Here is a 16,963-nt window from a genome sequence, read left to right on the forward strand (position 1 = left end):
ACCTTCCATTTTCTCATTTTTGCATACTTACGTTTTAAAAACAGCGTTTTTTATTAACACTAGCTGACCAGTTTTTCTGCCAGAACAGCCTTATAACCTAATGGTTATAAAAATGTACCTATTTATTTTCATACGGTCTACCGAAATATGAAACAAAATTTTTCATAAAAAAGGTTCGTTTCGTTTTCATTACAAATTACAAAATTACCATGACAGGACAGTTTTATAAAAATACTTAGAATGAATACGAGCACACAATAATAAACACATTTTGGGATTCATTTTTATATTATTGAATTGAGTTTTAGGGGGGCAAAATATAATATAAATAAATAAATCTTTATTTAAGAGTGACAAGGATCCATTACGTAACAACACATAGGTAATACAAAAGATTAAAGAAGAGAACTGTGTATTTTTTTAATTGTAAATATGTATTTAAATTTATAGAAAGGAAAGGTCCCTTTACATTTTACAATACAATACATCCAGCGAACGGAATTTATAAATAACTAGCTGTCCGCCTGCGGCTTCGCTCGCGTTTTCAAAAAAAAAACCCGCATAGTTCCCGTTCCCGTGGGATTTCCGGGATAAAACCTAGCCTATGTCACTCAGAAATGATGTAGCTTTCCAACAGTGAAAGAATTTTTCAAATCTGCCAAGTAGTTTCGGAGCCTATTCAATTCATACAAACAAACAAACAAAAAATCAAACCTTTCCTCTTTATAATATTTGTATAGATAAAAAAGTTAAAATAATTTATTAACTTTCCGTATGCTTGTAACCTTTTCACTAGTAAATGGTTTAAGTGATCTTTATTAAATGGCACAAGAATTATATTATCTATACTAATATTATAAAGCTGAAGAGTTTGTTTGTTTGAACGCGCTAATCTCAGGAACTACTGGTCCGATTTGAAAAATTCTTTCGGTGTTAGATAGCCCATTTATCGAGGAATGCTATAGGCTGTATATCATCACGCTAAGACCAACATGAGTGGAGCACTGCGGGTAAAAATGTAAAATTCTACTTCAGAAAAGTTAATTACTAAGGAATAACAATATTCCTATTGACTTAAAAATATTGTACGTATTTATTTAATTTTTAATTATGTGTTAATCTATGAATTTAGAATAAAATTTCTTATGAATCAATAAACATCGAATATTTACGTAGGTATCTTATTACGACCCTCTCTGACGACCTTGCATCGTCTCATAATTTTGTAAAAATGTATTTTTATGTGTTATTATTTATAATGCTATGCTAATGATAACTGAAATCCTAAACAAATATTTATATTCAGATCAATTATAGTTTATCGTAAATAAAAGTAGGTAGTTAGGTAGTTACTGCAGTTTAGCCGTCAGCGTCTGCCTGCCAAGAGAGATATTTCCACATAATATCCAATTATCCCTTTAAAATAAGAATTTTTTGCATGTGCAATGCGAAAGTAACTCTGTATGTGTATCTCTTCTTCATGCCTCAACCACTGAACCGATTTGGATGAAATTTGGTACAGAGATAGCTTTGGACCTGAGTAAAGATAGGCCATAGGATAGGTTTTATCCCAGAAAGCCCACAGGCTAGTGTGTGTGTACTACTATTACTCGTATACTTTTGTCATCGAATCCTACTTCCTACTAATATTATAAATGCGAAAGTTTGTGAGGATGTGTAGGTATGTGTGTGTTTGTTACTCTTTCACGCAAATACTACTGAACCGATTACAATGAAATTAGCACACATATAAAGGGTAACTTGGATTAACACATAGGATAGGTTTTAGCCCGGAAATTCCACGGGAACGGGAACTATGCGGAATTTTTTTGAAAACGCGGGCGAAGCCGCGGGCTGAAAGCTAGTAGATAATAATGCTCTTATATCATGATGCCACTGTTAATCCGAGCAAGGTCTCTGGTTTATCCTCCTTCCGTTTAAATCCAATTATATCATATCCATAGTTTACTTTTATAGTAATCTACACTAATATTATAAAGAGGAAAACTTTGTTTGTTTGTTTGTTTGATTGTAATGAATAGGCTCATAAACTACTGGACCGATTTTAAAAATTCCTTCACCATTCGAAAGCTACATTATCCACGAGTAACATAGGCTAGGTTTTATCCCGGAAATCCCACGGGAACGGGAACTATGCGGGTTTTTTTTGAAAACGCGGGCGAAGCCGCAGGCAGAAAGCTAGTATTATTATAATGATGCAGCATTTTTGGTATGTTTGTATCAAACAAGTACCGAAAACCACATAATTCCAACCAAAGCGAAAAACGACGGAATTCAATGTATAGTTTTAATGTTCCTCAATTTTTTTCTGGTTAATAACAGTGAAGAGTCTAGTGTGTCCATAAAAAATGTAAAATACGTAGAAGCAAGAAATATTACCTACTACAAAAGTCTTCAAATATATTAAACGAAGTCCATATCCATACTAATATTATAATTAATGCGAAAGTAACTCTGTTTGTCTGTCTGTTACTCAATCACGCCTAAAGTACTGACCCTATTTTCATGAAATTTGGTATGGAGATATTTTGATACCCGAGAAAGGACATAGGCTACTTTTTATCCCGGGAAAATGACGCAATCCCGGAAATCCCACGGGAACGGGAACTATGCGGCTTTGACTGCGCGGGCGAAGCCGCGGGCGGAAACCTAGTTACCTATAATATCAAGGAAAGCTAATAAATACAATTTTTAGATAGGTACTTTATGAAAAAATTATTATTAATCTACAAGAATTTTTAATATTATCTGTTACATTATAATATCTACATCCCTACTCATATTATAAATGCGAAAGTAACACTGTCTGTCTGTCTGTTACGCTTTCCCGCTTAAACCTCTCAACCGATTTTGATGAAATTTGGCACAGACAATGACAAGACAATTCTTTAGACCATGAGAAAGAACATAGGCTACCTTTTATTCCGAAATATGTAGGTACCACGGGCGAAGCCGGGGCGGACCGCTAGTTATCTATTAAAAGCATACCTATAAATTCTAATAAGAACGAGGTCATTGTCTTTTTAATATATTTTTATGAATAAAAAATTAACATGATACTGTGAGAGATATAATATCTAAGCAATTATTTTTCTTTGTAACAAAAACATGTGTGATATTAAGATGGATTGTATGTTTGTCAATTTATATTATTATAATATAAGAGCCCACGACGGCCAGACTTTCCTTTCTTTCGGAAAGTTGAAAGTTTCTCTGTATATGTCTCCGATACAGATAAGAACGACCAGCGACTATCAAGTTTGGGTTGTGGTTACTTTGGCAGGAAACAGGTAGTGAAGGTGTATAAAATAGTACCTAACTTTCATTATAGTTTAAAAGCTAAATTTTATATATGTTACTTGGGGACCTATAAAAAGACATTACCTTAAGAGCCAGACAGTTTTCATGGTTCTTACATCTAGCCAGACACATTTAAAAAATAACTAACATATCATCAAATTCACATAACTACCTAAAAGCGTAACAAATATGAAATAACCCACTAAAACATTAGTTAACTATAATTATTAAAAAAATAAAAGTATAATATATAAGTAATAAAGTTATTACTTATCTTTTACGGGGGTTTATGTTGATGAAATTTCACGTATCTCGATGACACAATAAAAAAGTCATCGGGATACGTGAAATTCCATCAACATAAGTCTAAGTAAAAGATAAGTAATAACTTTATTACTTATATATTATACTTTTATTTTTTTAATAATTATAGTTAACTAATGTTTTTAGTGGGTTATTTCATATTTGTTACGCTTTTAGGTAGTTATGTGAATTTGATGATATGTTAGTTATTTTTTAAATGTGTCTGGCTAGATGTAAGAACCATGAAAACTGTCTGGCTCTTAAGGTAATGTCTTTTTATAGGTCCCCAAGTAACATATATAAAATTTAGCTTTTAAACTATAATGAAAGTTAGGTACTATTTTATACACCTTCACTACCTGTTTCCTGCCAAAGTAACCACAACCCAAACTTGATAGTCGCTGGTCGTTCTTATCTGTATCGGAGACATATACAGAGAAACTTTCAACTTTCCGAAAGAAAGGAAAGTCTGGCCGTCGTGGGCTCTTGATCTATTATTTATACTGCAAATTTTAATTGTAGGTAGGTATCTGTAGTAAAAAAATAAATTGTTGTTTTTAACAAATGAGTATTTGTGGGAGTAATCTTCTTCTTCTTCTTCTTCTTATATATAAAAATGAATCGCAAAATGTGTTGGTAAGCGCATAACTCGAGAACGGCTGAACCGATTTCGATAATTCTTTTTTTATTATATTCCTTGAAGTACGAGGATGGTTTTTATGTAGAGAAAACGTAAATATGTACCACGGGCGAAGCCGGGGCGGACCGCTTGTGATTAATATTAGTAACTAGGTACCTACTCGATAAATAGATAACTTATCTTTGTAGAAATAAAAGGTCACGTCATGGCAATGCCGTCACGTCAAGGGTAAGGCGACGATTTTGGTATCTTTGAATCTTGCCAAAGAAGTTTCACTTCTGACACGTGTACACACACGGGCACACACGTATTTTTGTATTAATTATATTAGTCCGTTAGAAAAATAATTTACAATGAATAATATGGGCCTTGAGCAAGATGAACAACCTTGGTGTATCAACATTTTTGTTGCAAATGTCAACAAAAGGTTTATTCTGGTTAATTGGCATTATTATCTTGCGATTTTATTACCTACGAACTTACAAACAAACTTATGTATGAATTCAAATAAAGATTTTATTTATTTATTATTTATTATTATTTATTTATTTTACATCCAGGCTTTTAAAGGAGGATATTTTTCCATGTATGTAAAATAAAAATAAATAAAACTATACGGATACGAATCGAGCAGCTCTTTTCAAAATTTTTGAAGTGAAACTTCTTTAGACGCGTTGAGAGTAAAATATCAAGGTCGCGTCATGGCAATACCGTCACGTCATGGAGTAAGGCGACGATTTTGATATCTTTGAATCTTGCCAAAGAAGTTTCACTTCGAACACATGCGCTCTGCACACACGTTTTTTTTTTTTAATTTATCAGTTCAATAGATATTCTATTGTGTCTGTGATCCGAGGACTGACGGATTAATTATGAATAAAAAATGTTTGTTTTTTACTTCGTGATTAAATTATAGGCCAAGCAAGATACTTTGCATGTTTACGGAATTAATTTTGCGTTAATTTTTGGGTTAAGATCAATGTTGGTTGTTAAATCATTACTAAACTACTGTTTGTGAAGTTATTTGAATTTTTCGTTCATAAAAATATTGTAACAATGAAAAGCAAGGTTATTAACTTCGGTATTAAGGTGTATGTATACGCAGTTAGAGTCAAATAAGTATTATGTTAAGGAAGCAGCAAAATATATGAATTGTTCTTTGTGATTCTTCTTTCAATTCTTGAAGGGTAATTTGAGATATACTGACAAAGGATTGCTGGAACATTATAATTTATTATTATTTCATGTATGTGTCGTGGCCATATCGTAGATTTGCTCATTTCATGAAATGGCCAATTTAGTTTGGCCAGATCGTTAAATCGTCAACGTTTCACGATTTGGTCATCCACATTTGGCCAGATCGTCGATCTGGCCAAACGTGGATGGCCATTTCACGAAATGCGACCATTTTTGTTTCTTTTTTAAAAAGCGATTCGCTTCTGGCGTTGTTTATTAAAGTCTAACCTAACCTAACCTATATTTTATACGATCTGGCCAAATGTCGATGACCAAATCGTGAAACGTTGACGATTTAACGATCTGATCAAACTATGACCTTTAAGAAGGGCGATCAAGAAGACTGTAACAATTATAGACCTATCTCTATTTTACCAACATTAAGTAAGGTATTCGAGAAGTTAATATTAAACCAATTGAGTAGTCATTTTGCATCTAATAATTTACTGCACACCAAACAGTTTGGTTTCACAAAGGGGCGCTCAACCACAGATGCTGGAGTTGCACTTCTAACACATATATATAAGGCATGGGAAAACTCAAAAAATGCTCTAGGGATATTTTGTGACCTCTCCAAGGCATTTGACTGCGTTGAACATTGTACTTTGTTACGTAAACTTAATCACTATGGAATTAAAGGAAAAGCCCAGAACCTCATAGCGTCATACCTGCATGATAGGATACAGACTGTAGTTGTTAATGGAGAGCGTTCTAGCGGTGCGTCAATTAACATTGGTGTTCCACAGGGGTCAATTTTAGGTCCCTTCTTGTTCTTGGTATATATCAATGATCTTCCCTATTATTTGCAGGATAGGTGTGAAATAGTTCTGTTTGCAGATGATACCTCATTAATTTTTAATGTGGATAGGCATGACCCAAATGTTGACGAAGTGAACAGTGCTCTTTTACACATATCTGAATGGTTTACTGCCAATAATTTATTATTAAATGCCAAAAAAACCACTTGTGTGGAATTTTTACTTCCTAATGTAAAAAAGTTGAACAGAGATATTACCTTGAACGGGGAGGTATTGCATCCTACTGAGTCTACTGTATTTCTAGGGTTAACATTGGACGAGAAACTGCAGTGGGGAGCCCATGTCAACACCGCTGCAGGTAAGCTCAGTTCTGCTGCTTATGCAGTCCGAAAAATAAGGCATCTCACCGATGAAGATACGGCTAGATTGGTTTATTTCAGCTACTTTCATAGCATTATGTCCTATGGAATTCTACTGTGGGGCAGGGCTGCAGATATAGAAACTATATTTATCTTACAGAAAAGAGCCATTCGCTCTATATATAATTTACGTGCTCGGGACTCACTAAGAGATCATTTTAAGAATACTGGTATCCTTACTGTACCATCACAGTATATATTTAATAATATTTTGCATGTACACAAAAGCTCTGACTTACACACAAGAGTAGGAGATAGACACGATTATGGCACAAGGAACAAGAATAGAATTGAAATGCCATTTTTCCGATTAGCTAAAGTTAAAAATTCATTTATGGGTCAAGGTATACGCTTATACAATAGAATTCCTCACAATATTAAAGAGTTTAGTAGTTCTAAATTTAAAACTTACATAAAAAATGTACTAGTTCAGAGAGCGTACTACAGTATTCAGGAATATATGGACGATAGAGACCCATGGAGGGTTGTCGCGTAAACACCACAGGACAGTTCTTTGGCATATTATGTAGTTAGGTAGATATAAGTTACATATTATGTAAATTTATTGACATTATTTAAAAGAGCAACTATGGAGTTTCTTGCCGATTCTTCTCCATAGATACTGCTTTCCGAATCGGTGGTAAATGTTAAAAATACTATGTAATGACGATTCGAAAGTGCTACTAAATAGTAGTCTAATTGAATAAATGAATGTTTGAGTTTGAGTTTGAGTTATGTTGGCCATTTCATGAAATGAGCAAATATACGATATGGCCACGACATATGCAAGGTAGCAATGAAACGCAGCACTATTTCATTGATTTCAAACAACAGGTACAATAAGAACAAACAAGAATTTTTAAATATTAGGATACTTAGTACCTATTTCTTTTTGAAGTGAAAAAGTTGGAAAAAAAATTAGTGTAACATTTTTTCGTTGCGCGTGACATTTTTCCGTTACGCGCCATCTTTTTCTTATCCCTACCACGCGTATTTCTGTAAAGTTGCATATAGTAAATTATTATTTGAAAAATAGGGTCATAAAGAAGTTTCACTTCTTAAGTGTGTACACTAGTACACGCACACATTTTTTAATACCAGTATAAGTATAAATATTCATTTATTTTAATTGCACTTATGAATGAAACAAAAATAAAATACAATCGCGGTCTTATCGCTCCAGAACTACTTCTTCCAGACAACCTTTGATACAGTAGTGAAAAGAGGAATAATGTATAAACTTTAGCATTAGTTTATCAACATTTTTGATGACTCATTGTATCTCATGATCTATGATTACTCGTGACCGGTATAATTCAGTCATCACGAATCAAATAGTAAATATACACTTGAATATCATTATTATTTCACAATTATATTTCTATAATTATTTATGTCGTTAGATGTCTCTTTATGATATTTCAACTGATTTTAATATCCGATATTATAATATTTACGATGTTCTTCATCGACTTCTATATTGCTTCAATTAGAGAAGTAAAACATAGTGAAACAAAGAGCGTGTGAGCCGAGCACACGTGTCAGAAGTGAAACTTCTTTGGAAAGATTCAAAGATTTCTCCATGACGTGACGTTATTGCCATGACGCGAACTTGAAATTTTAATCTCAACACGCCTAGACAAGAAGTTTCACTTCAAAAAATAAAAGAACGGCGTCATAACAAAATATAATAATATGTATATTCCTACTCATATTTGACCAGCCAGCAGGGTAGACACTAGACAGTAGACAGCCTTAACCGACAAGGCCTGTGCCCCTGCATTTAAAGGTCATTCATCCGATCATTACGTGCTTTCAATTAGCTGCTCAAAAACTGCTCTATCGATTAAAGAACAAACTTGTTTTAAATTAATAATTACCGAGCCACATAGGCTATACATTGTATTTATTATCTCAATACAAAATGAGCGAAGTGGAAGAGGAGAGACTATGATTAGAGTATAATTTTTAACGTTAGTTTGCTTTTTAATTATAAATAAATAAACCTGTATTTATTTAATTATTAAATAATACTTAGTATAAAAATATCAGCTACATCGAATTACATTCTGTGACGTTCTCGAGAAAAATATAGTGTATTATAATTTGTTAAGTTCTAAATAACGTTGGCGAAACTACAGGCGGAAAGCTACGCATATACTTGATTCTAGTTCATACTCAAAAGCAGTTTCAAAGTAATATATTAGATTCCAGTACTATTTCACTTCGGATGACCACATAGTAATACAAACCCCTGTCAGTCCAACCTTAAGGTAAGGTTGGGTCGCCTAAGATCGGACGCATATGCCGAAAATTTTATACGTACTGTATTTTTTATTTTATTTCTCATGATTCGATGTCGTTTTTCTGTTGCGGTCAACTGTAAATTGATGACAAGAAAATATTGTTTAACCCCTAATTTTTTGGTTTGCGTAGATGCTATCTATCTAAGCAAATTTAGAGCCTAAAAAGCAGACTTTTTTCGACTTACCGCATAGTGAAGAAAATAACAGTTCGGCCGAAGATCGGACTATGTAGTATCTTCACTTCTATGCGTTTAATAATAATGTTAACATTAGGAAAACATCCGGACTTACGTCCATACATTGAGCATCAATGATTGAGTCAGGAAATTCCTCAAAAAATTTGACAAAGAAGTTTTTTTTTTATTGCGTTTTTTTAGTCCGGTCTTCCCTCCTCATCCTAATTAAGTTTCTCAAACTTTTATCCTCCGTGTTCTAGGACTAAATAATGAAAATGTACCTAAGGTCTGATAGTCATAGCGTCATTGGATAGTTAAATATATTAAAAGTTAATAATTATTGCGCATTATTGCATAAGGCGCAGTCAAGAGCTGGAAAGAGGGATGGAGAGATTCTGCCCCAAAATAATTAATTACATTATTTCAATGAAAGTACTCTCCACAATGAGCCATCAAAATTTTGTAGGTAAGATCGGATCGACGATTTTCGCCACAAAATACACCTTTTCTGCTGAATCACCTGTGTACACGTCCCGTCTGGTCGCTGGCCGGCCGCAGAGTGAAGAGAGGGGCAGAACAAAATGGCGGATCTAGTAGTGTTGGTAGCAGTAGAGAATATTGCCTAGTTTGCGAGTTATTCCATGCATCCGATCTTATGTCACATCCGATCTTAGGCGACCCAACCTTATTTGTTGAGTATTGAGATTAATAGAGTCTGGCCAGCCAAAGCTGCAGAACCCAGTAAAGGGCGGCAAATTTAAAAAATATGGACCTGGTAACATCGGCTTTAGTAGGAAAAAAACATTTTGATACTTTTGATATTCTTAAAGGTGATCATAGTATATAGGTACATTAGGTACACAACACAGCAGGATTTAAACGTTATTAAAGCAAATGATTTGAACAGTTTTCAACAAAACTGACAACTAACTACGCAGAAACGCCATGATGACATTCCATAGTGTGGCCGCTACATAAAAAACACCGGGTTCAGCTTTGGTTGGCCAGACTCTATAACCTAGAAACTTTCACAATAGCCAATAGTTTACAGATATTTGATTCAACATGTGGCTTGGATAGTCAAGATCTTGAAGTATGCACGGTATGATCAAGTTTTAGGTCAAATGATGTATAGCTAGACTGAAATTTACTGAAATAATTTAAAGAACTTTAGTCAAAACTGTTACTAGGCTATTTGATATTTTACTAATCTTTTGATTAACAAACACATGTCAAAAAGAAATATGCAATTTATTACAGACCTGTAATTCCGTTAGGTATATTTAAACAAATTTTAAAAATACTTACCCTAATCGAGGCAGGCTAGTTTTTGAATTATAAGTGATCTACACGATTTTCTATTATAATATGGATTTCAGATGAAGCTAGCAGCAACTAAATAAAAAAAAGTCAAAATATATTCTAAAATTATCCATCCAAAAGTTAAGTTTTTGTTCAAAAACCATATGGTGTTCCACAAGGTGACACTTTAGGTCCATTCCTCCTTCCATCTTCTAAAACGGCCTTAATTTTTTCCGCATTTTTCGTACACGTTTAACATAAATACATCTTTTATAATTCTTATAAAATATGAATGAATATTTAAAGGAAACGGAAATAAAAAAAAATAACAATGTGCTGACGTAATAGCCTTAGTACAATTAACAAAATTGTATTGTTTGTAAACTATGTTACTTGCTCTTGAGTATTACGTGTGAACATTATATTAATATGCTAAATATATAATTGAATCGCCTTGGCAAGGTTATGTCTAAACGAGTCGAAATAAGTGGTTGTTCCGTGTTCGATTTAAATTTCAGTTATGTTTATTTTTACTACTTACGTAAATTCTTTATTGAAGAAAGATTTTTGTCAGTTGTTTATAGGAATTAATCTTCGGAAATTCTGGAGAGATTTTGAATATTAAGACGATACACAAAAAAAAATCCACTGCTTGGCGGGCGGAGTCTAATAGCTCGCTATCGCGAACGCGGGTGTGCGCGAAGTCATTCTTGCAAACTCGCCGCGCTGCCGCTGGCCGACTCGGGACAAACATGTATGGAGTCGTCATACAGTTATAATATTGTTATACATTTATTCAATTGTTGATTTATTAGTTTTATTTTCTTGCTTATAAACAAATAATCTTCTTTCCAACAACTACTTAGACATTATTAATAATTATAATTATTTCGTAATGTTTACTTTATTACAAAATAATACAGGTTATAAATAATCTTTAAAATAACAAAAAATATTGTTACTCTGAAAAAATGAAATGGTACTCAATAACGCGGACTACTGAATTGATTTAGATAGAATTTGATGCTGACGTAGATATTACATCATGCCCAGAAATGAAAGGTACTATTTCTGAAAGAAGTTATAAACCCTAATTCTTCTCAGTCAAAGTCAAGAGTGGAAGATATCACTAATACAGTAAAACTGATGCGAAACTTTGGATGTTAATTTGTATATTTTTTTGTTAGTTGTTACTTAATCACGTCAAGACTACATTACCAATTTTGATAAAATATAGCTAATTGCCTGGATTTACACATAGGATACTTTTTATCCGAACTGAACACTTCTGTGGGATAAAACAGGATTCACGATATAACCTAATTCCAAGCGGGCAAAGCCGCGGTCGGAATGATATTTTTTTAAATAGAAAAATTGTTTAAAAAAAAACACAAAATATATTGACGCATGTATTTATTTTTTGCACTCTATTATAATTGTAATTATTATTCATTACAAATAATCAAAATAAAATAGCCAGAACAAAGTTAGGCCCTGGTAGGGTAGGTAGGCACTAGGCAGGTACAGCAATTTGAGACGAACACTGGCTTATTTATACCAATAATAATGTTTTATAAACATTAAATTAAGTTTACAACAAAAATACATAATATTAGCTAATGTGAAAACGAATCAACCAATCATCCCACAACAATGAAATGTGCACACAAATATTCATCCAAATCGGTTCATGTGATTAGGAGGAGTGACTGCAGCGCCATCTTCCGGGCCCAATTGTGTTTCCAGATCACCCAGGAACTCAATTTAATATACTTACACAAAATTTTTCGAAATTAAAACTCACATTACTATGTAAATATGAATATAAACCTGTTTTAGTACTAAGCAATTTCCCGCACAGGTGTAGTAAGTATAAATGAAATAAATATCAACATCAAATTCTTTATACAACATACTTATCTACCACCTACTAAGAAATGTAATTCTTGAAATTTTTTCGTATTTTTTTTAAATATAATACTACTCCAATGAGCTCCTGTTCCATATCACGTCCGCCATACTTCCACTAAGTTCACCATGATTTTTTATTTCTTTGCACTTTGTTGCTTTTTGCTAAAAATGGAATCATGCGATAAAACCAGTAGAACGTTGATAACATACATTTTTGACTGAATAAAGGTACTTACGAAGGAGTGGGTTCACATTGTGAACAATCAGTGGGTTTATTTTCCTTCTGGATTCCGGATTTCTGAAAAGATTATCTATGCTATAAAGTATAAATGAAAAAAATCTTACACATTCGTTATGTACTTAAAACAGGGGTACATATCAAACATCGTCTATAATACAATTATCATCAAATTTAAAATAAAACCAACTTCTTCATTAATTTGTTCCAATTGTAAGCATTCTTTTTTCTCCAACCTTTATGTTTCTTCTTCTTATTTTCTTTATTGTCCCCATTTGTCTCATTTTGTCTTATCGTGTTGTCACCCTTTTTTACGATTGCGCGAGCGACACAAGTTCCCCGTGTGACGGCCGTAGCGGGAATGACTCGTGCAGCGATCGGGGTAGGAAGGTACAGGGCGGCTCTCGCTATATTGGCTGGTCGCGCGCTAATTTCAAGTATTTCTTGTTTATTTCAAAACCATCGCATATTTCAAAATTCTAAATCGGTAGACGTATAGGTTGTATATTTTATAGTTAATATCCAAAAAGTCGTAACTTTACGTTTGTTATTTTGAAGATGCTAGAGATTATAAAAAAATAACAATGAGAACTTTGTATTTTTTTTCTATCGAGAAAATATCATGGAATCATGTTTCTAAAACGGTAGACGTATTGTGTTACTATTGAACTTTCTTGTCAAGAATTTTCATCACGACAACTTTAATAATATAAAAATTACGAAGGTTTGAAAAGGGCCGTAAATGTTAGAAAAATTAATTCATCACCTTAAATTTTATAAAAATAAACATTTCTTTATTAAAAGTAGGTTACAGCCGTGTGACAATGAAATAAAATATTTTTTTGCGTTTTATCCTGGGTCTATTTTTTACTCTTTCACTACTGGATAATAAGACGTATGGAAATCCTAAACTGGCAAAATTTACTTGCATGAATCTTGATAAGATAAAAATACTAGTTCGTATACTTGAAAAACTAGGTTCAACAGATGCCTAGGTTTTATGTATTAATGTCAAGTGAAACTGCTGTTTGTAAAGTGCAATTAGACGTTTACGGTGAGATTACAAGTTTCAACAATGTACGTTAAAACTAGAGTTACCATGGGGTTCTAAGTGTCCAGATATTATAAATGTATGTATGTATATATTTTAAGGTATTAATTAGTTCAATAGTCTATTTTTAGGGGACACTAAGCAAACATAGTTAAACTTGAAATAAAAATATTCTTAACTTACAAGCGGTCAAGTTCAAGTTCAGCTTTAGATTTTAAACTTAACCTGTTTTGGGCTCTTGACTTGGATGACAGTACAAACCAGTAAAATATCTAATCATCTCTTCTGATATCTATAAGAAAAAATTATCAGTGAAAATGTTACATTTATAACGATAAGAAAACAAAAAGGAAACGAAAGAATAGCTAATAATATAGGTATGTGGTCTGTGGTTTCCAAGATTATCAGTTAAACGGATATACAATGCATCATATTATGATATCCTAATAATGAAATTATTAATATTAAGAGCTTCTACAAATATATTATAAGCTTATAAATACATTCTTAGTGATCGTTAATGTTAAGTATACCATAGTTTATAAATAAAATTATTTCCAAGGGAAGGATAGAAACTAATACATATTTGAAATGCAAAATATTTGGACACTAGTTAAAATTAGATTAAGCGTCCTTACTTTGATTTTTAAAGGTAAAAGTTGAAGGTAATGTCACAATTAATTATATATTAATGCAAAGGTGTGTTTATGTTTAATTTTATGAGATATTTGTAATATTTAAATTTTCATTCATAAAATAATAAGTAGGTATTTATCATCGTCAGTGAAAACGCTATCTTTCTTTAATGAGTCTAGGTTATAACTAATGAATTCGGTTGCTATAAAAATAAACATGAAATTGACATGAAAAATATATACATAGGCGGGAAGTTTAGATGCTGAGCTGTCAAAAGAATCAATGTCATTACCTACTTAAGTATATACCTACCAACTACTCATTATTTTTGAAAACTATGCAAAAAACAGAATATACGTGACGCGGGTGCGCGCTTCCGCATATTTATCAGCTTATTGCTTATTTTTTACATACATAATGTGTAATATTTGGTAGTTATTACTGTAACATAATGACAGCTACTGCTAGTCATTTTGCGTGACTATTCATTACGCATCATTTACTTCGTCTTACTATCACAATGGGCAGCTTTGGACGAGTAGAGGCAACCACGATAGTGTAGAGGTCGGCCGTCATTGTAGATATTTTTCGTAATTTCCGTAATGGCGGCAAACATCGACGATCATTTTGATGGGCCAACGCTGCCCATTGTGAAGAGGACCCATAAACAATTTGCCGCAAATTTATGCCTCTGAGGGTAATAATGGCCAGAGGCTAATTTTAATAAGAAAGGAAGGAAAAATTAAAAATGTGACCTTTACGGTTTAATAGTGTATCATTCAACCGATGAAAGTATTTTCAAAGTAGCGTAGGTATATTATTATTTATGACAAACATACAAAAAAAAACTTTGTAGTTAATATTAGTGATCCTCTTCTAAGTTCTCACGATGCTTCGTCTAGAAAAGGGTGGAAAAATATATTTACAATACTTTACTTTTCTATAAGCTATATTTTATGGAACTTGGACGTAAAATATAATTTTATGGGAAGTGCAATCATCCATTCAACACTATGTTTAACTAGCTGAGAAATATAAATAAACAATAAAATGTAATGTAATTCAATTGAATACATTTAAGTGTTTAGTTTGAATTCGTAATAAATATAATTGAAGTGCAGGTACTGTAAAATAAATATTAGCTTTTAAAAATAAATATATTTAATTATTTTTAGTGTTAACTGTTAAGCCGGGTATCCACTTAGGTTCGCCGTGGATCGCGAACAATGTGTGCTCCGCGAACGTGAACGTGTACAGTGTACACACTTAGGCTGCAACATCAGTGCTCCTGTCGGAGCGCTAAATTCCGCGCTCCGGTCTCCAGTAGACACACGACAGACGGTCGGTGCAAACATGCCGCCTCCAGAATTAGTAGGAAGTGCAGCTTATATTTTGATACATTATATTGTGATGGAATACATACAACCTCCTCAATTTTGGCAAGGTAATATGAATAAGGGAAGAAGAAATAATGAAATAATGCATATATTCATCATTTCATCGGACCACTCCATGTTTGCGAACTTAACAAACACACGCTCGCGTCCACGAACAAACTGCGCTCCCCTTTGAGTTCGCGCAAAAAACCGCTTCCGGAGCGCTCCGCCGTGCTCCGATCGTGCTCCAGTCGCGCCCCGCGATCACGACGTATCCATTATGTTTGGTTTGCGGAGCGGGCGCGTTCGCAAACCACGGCGAACCTAAGTGGATACCCGGCTTGAACCTAACACGCTCGTCGCTTCGCTCCTCGCTGCCTATTTGAATATTTACGCAGGCCGTAGTACGAGCTACGGCACGCTCGCTTCGCTCGCTCGGCTCGTGCATTAGTTCACTCGATAAGAGCCGGAGTTTGAAATATTATTGCAACAAAGGCTTTATAAAGACATCAGAAGATCAGAAGGCTTTCAATTGTACATAAATTACTGTTTTGGCGAATTGAATAAATCATCTAATTTTATTCAATTTTTTTAAAATATTTTTTTTCACATTATTCATGTATATCTGCGGTTTAAGCCTTTTTAAAAATAAAATCACCCGAGTGTAAACTACTGCACGTATCGCGAAGAAAAATAATCACCTACTTAAATTAGAAAAAGCATTGTAAAACGTAAAAAACATTATGTATATGTGTGTATTGTCACTCGTTAATTCAACTCGTTAATTTAACTAATTCGTATAACCACGTATTAATATACAAGTTTATAATAGATTTGCGGTTGATAGGTATGTACATGAGAAAATCAGCGCGTGTAATTAATTGAATTAGTAACTTGTTCTATATTATTAATTGTTTATTATGATTAAACACGCTATACAAATCAAACAAAGATGTCAGTAATTCCCTTCGCATTACTTTTTGGGCTTCTAGTAATTTCCGATTGATTTCTATAAATAGAATACATATGTATATACTTAAAAATGTATACATTTACTTTGGATTAAGTGTATTTTTATAATTTTTTAAAGAAAAGAAAAAACTCGATCACGAGGCGGGATTTGAACCCGCGTCTTCCGTCATTCCGGTTGTCACCTAGACTTACAGAAGTAGATTTAGAAATTAAAGTTTTTAACGAATTTTTATTATTATTCAAATTTGTTGCAATAAAAAAAATCAAACCAGAAAACACTAATTCAAAATATAATTCTTCAAAACAATACATAGGTTC

The 16,963-nt window shown here is 33.1% G+C and overlaps 2 protein-coding genes and 1 long non-coding RNA gene across 4 annotated transcripts in view; 2 read left to right on the forward strand and 1 right to left on the reverse strand.

Moving 5' to 3' along the window:
- The window catches only part of LOC149477485 (myrosinase 1-like), a 305,300-nt gene that overhangs the window by 141,902 nt on the left and 146,435 nt on the right, over positions 1-16,963 (forward strand). The gene's annotated exons all lie outside the window — the stretch shown is intronic.
- LOC149477494 (lipase member H-like) overlaps positions 1-16,963 on the forward strand; it is a 28,601-nt gene that overhangs the window by 1,067 nt on the left and 10,571 nt on the right. The gene's annotated exons all lie outside the window — the stretch shown is intronic.
- LOC149477495 (uncharacterized) lies at positions 11,104-13,361 on the reverse strand. Its single transcript, XR_016317615.1, has 3 exons — positions 12,801-13,361; positions 12,609-12,670; positions 11,104-12,534 (listed from the first exon to the last, which is right to left on the reverse strand). It is a non-coding gene; the product is annotated as an uncharacterized LOC149477495 (long non-coding RNA).

The sequence above is a fragment of the Colias philodice genome, chromosome 25, assembly GCF_061535455.1.
Source record: "Colias philodice isolate Cphi_HAF_F1 chromosome 25, ilColPhil1 Martin Lab GWU primary, whole genome shotgun sequence".
Lineage (NCBI taxonomy): Eukaryota > Metazoa > Arthropoda > Insecta > Lepidoptera > Pieridae > Colias > Colias philodice.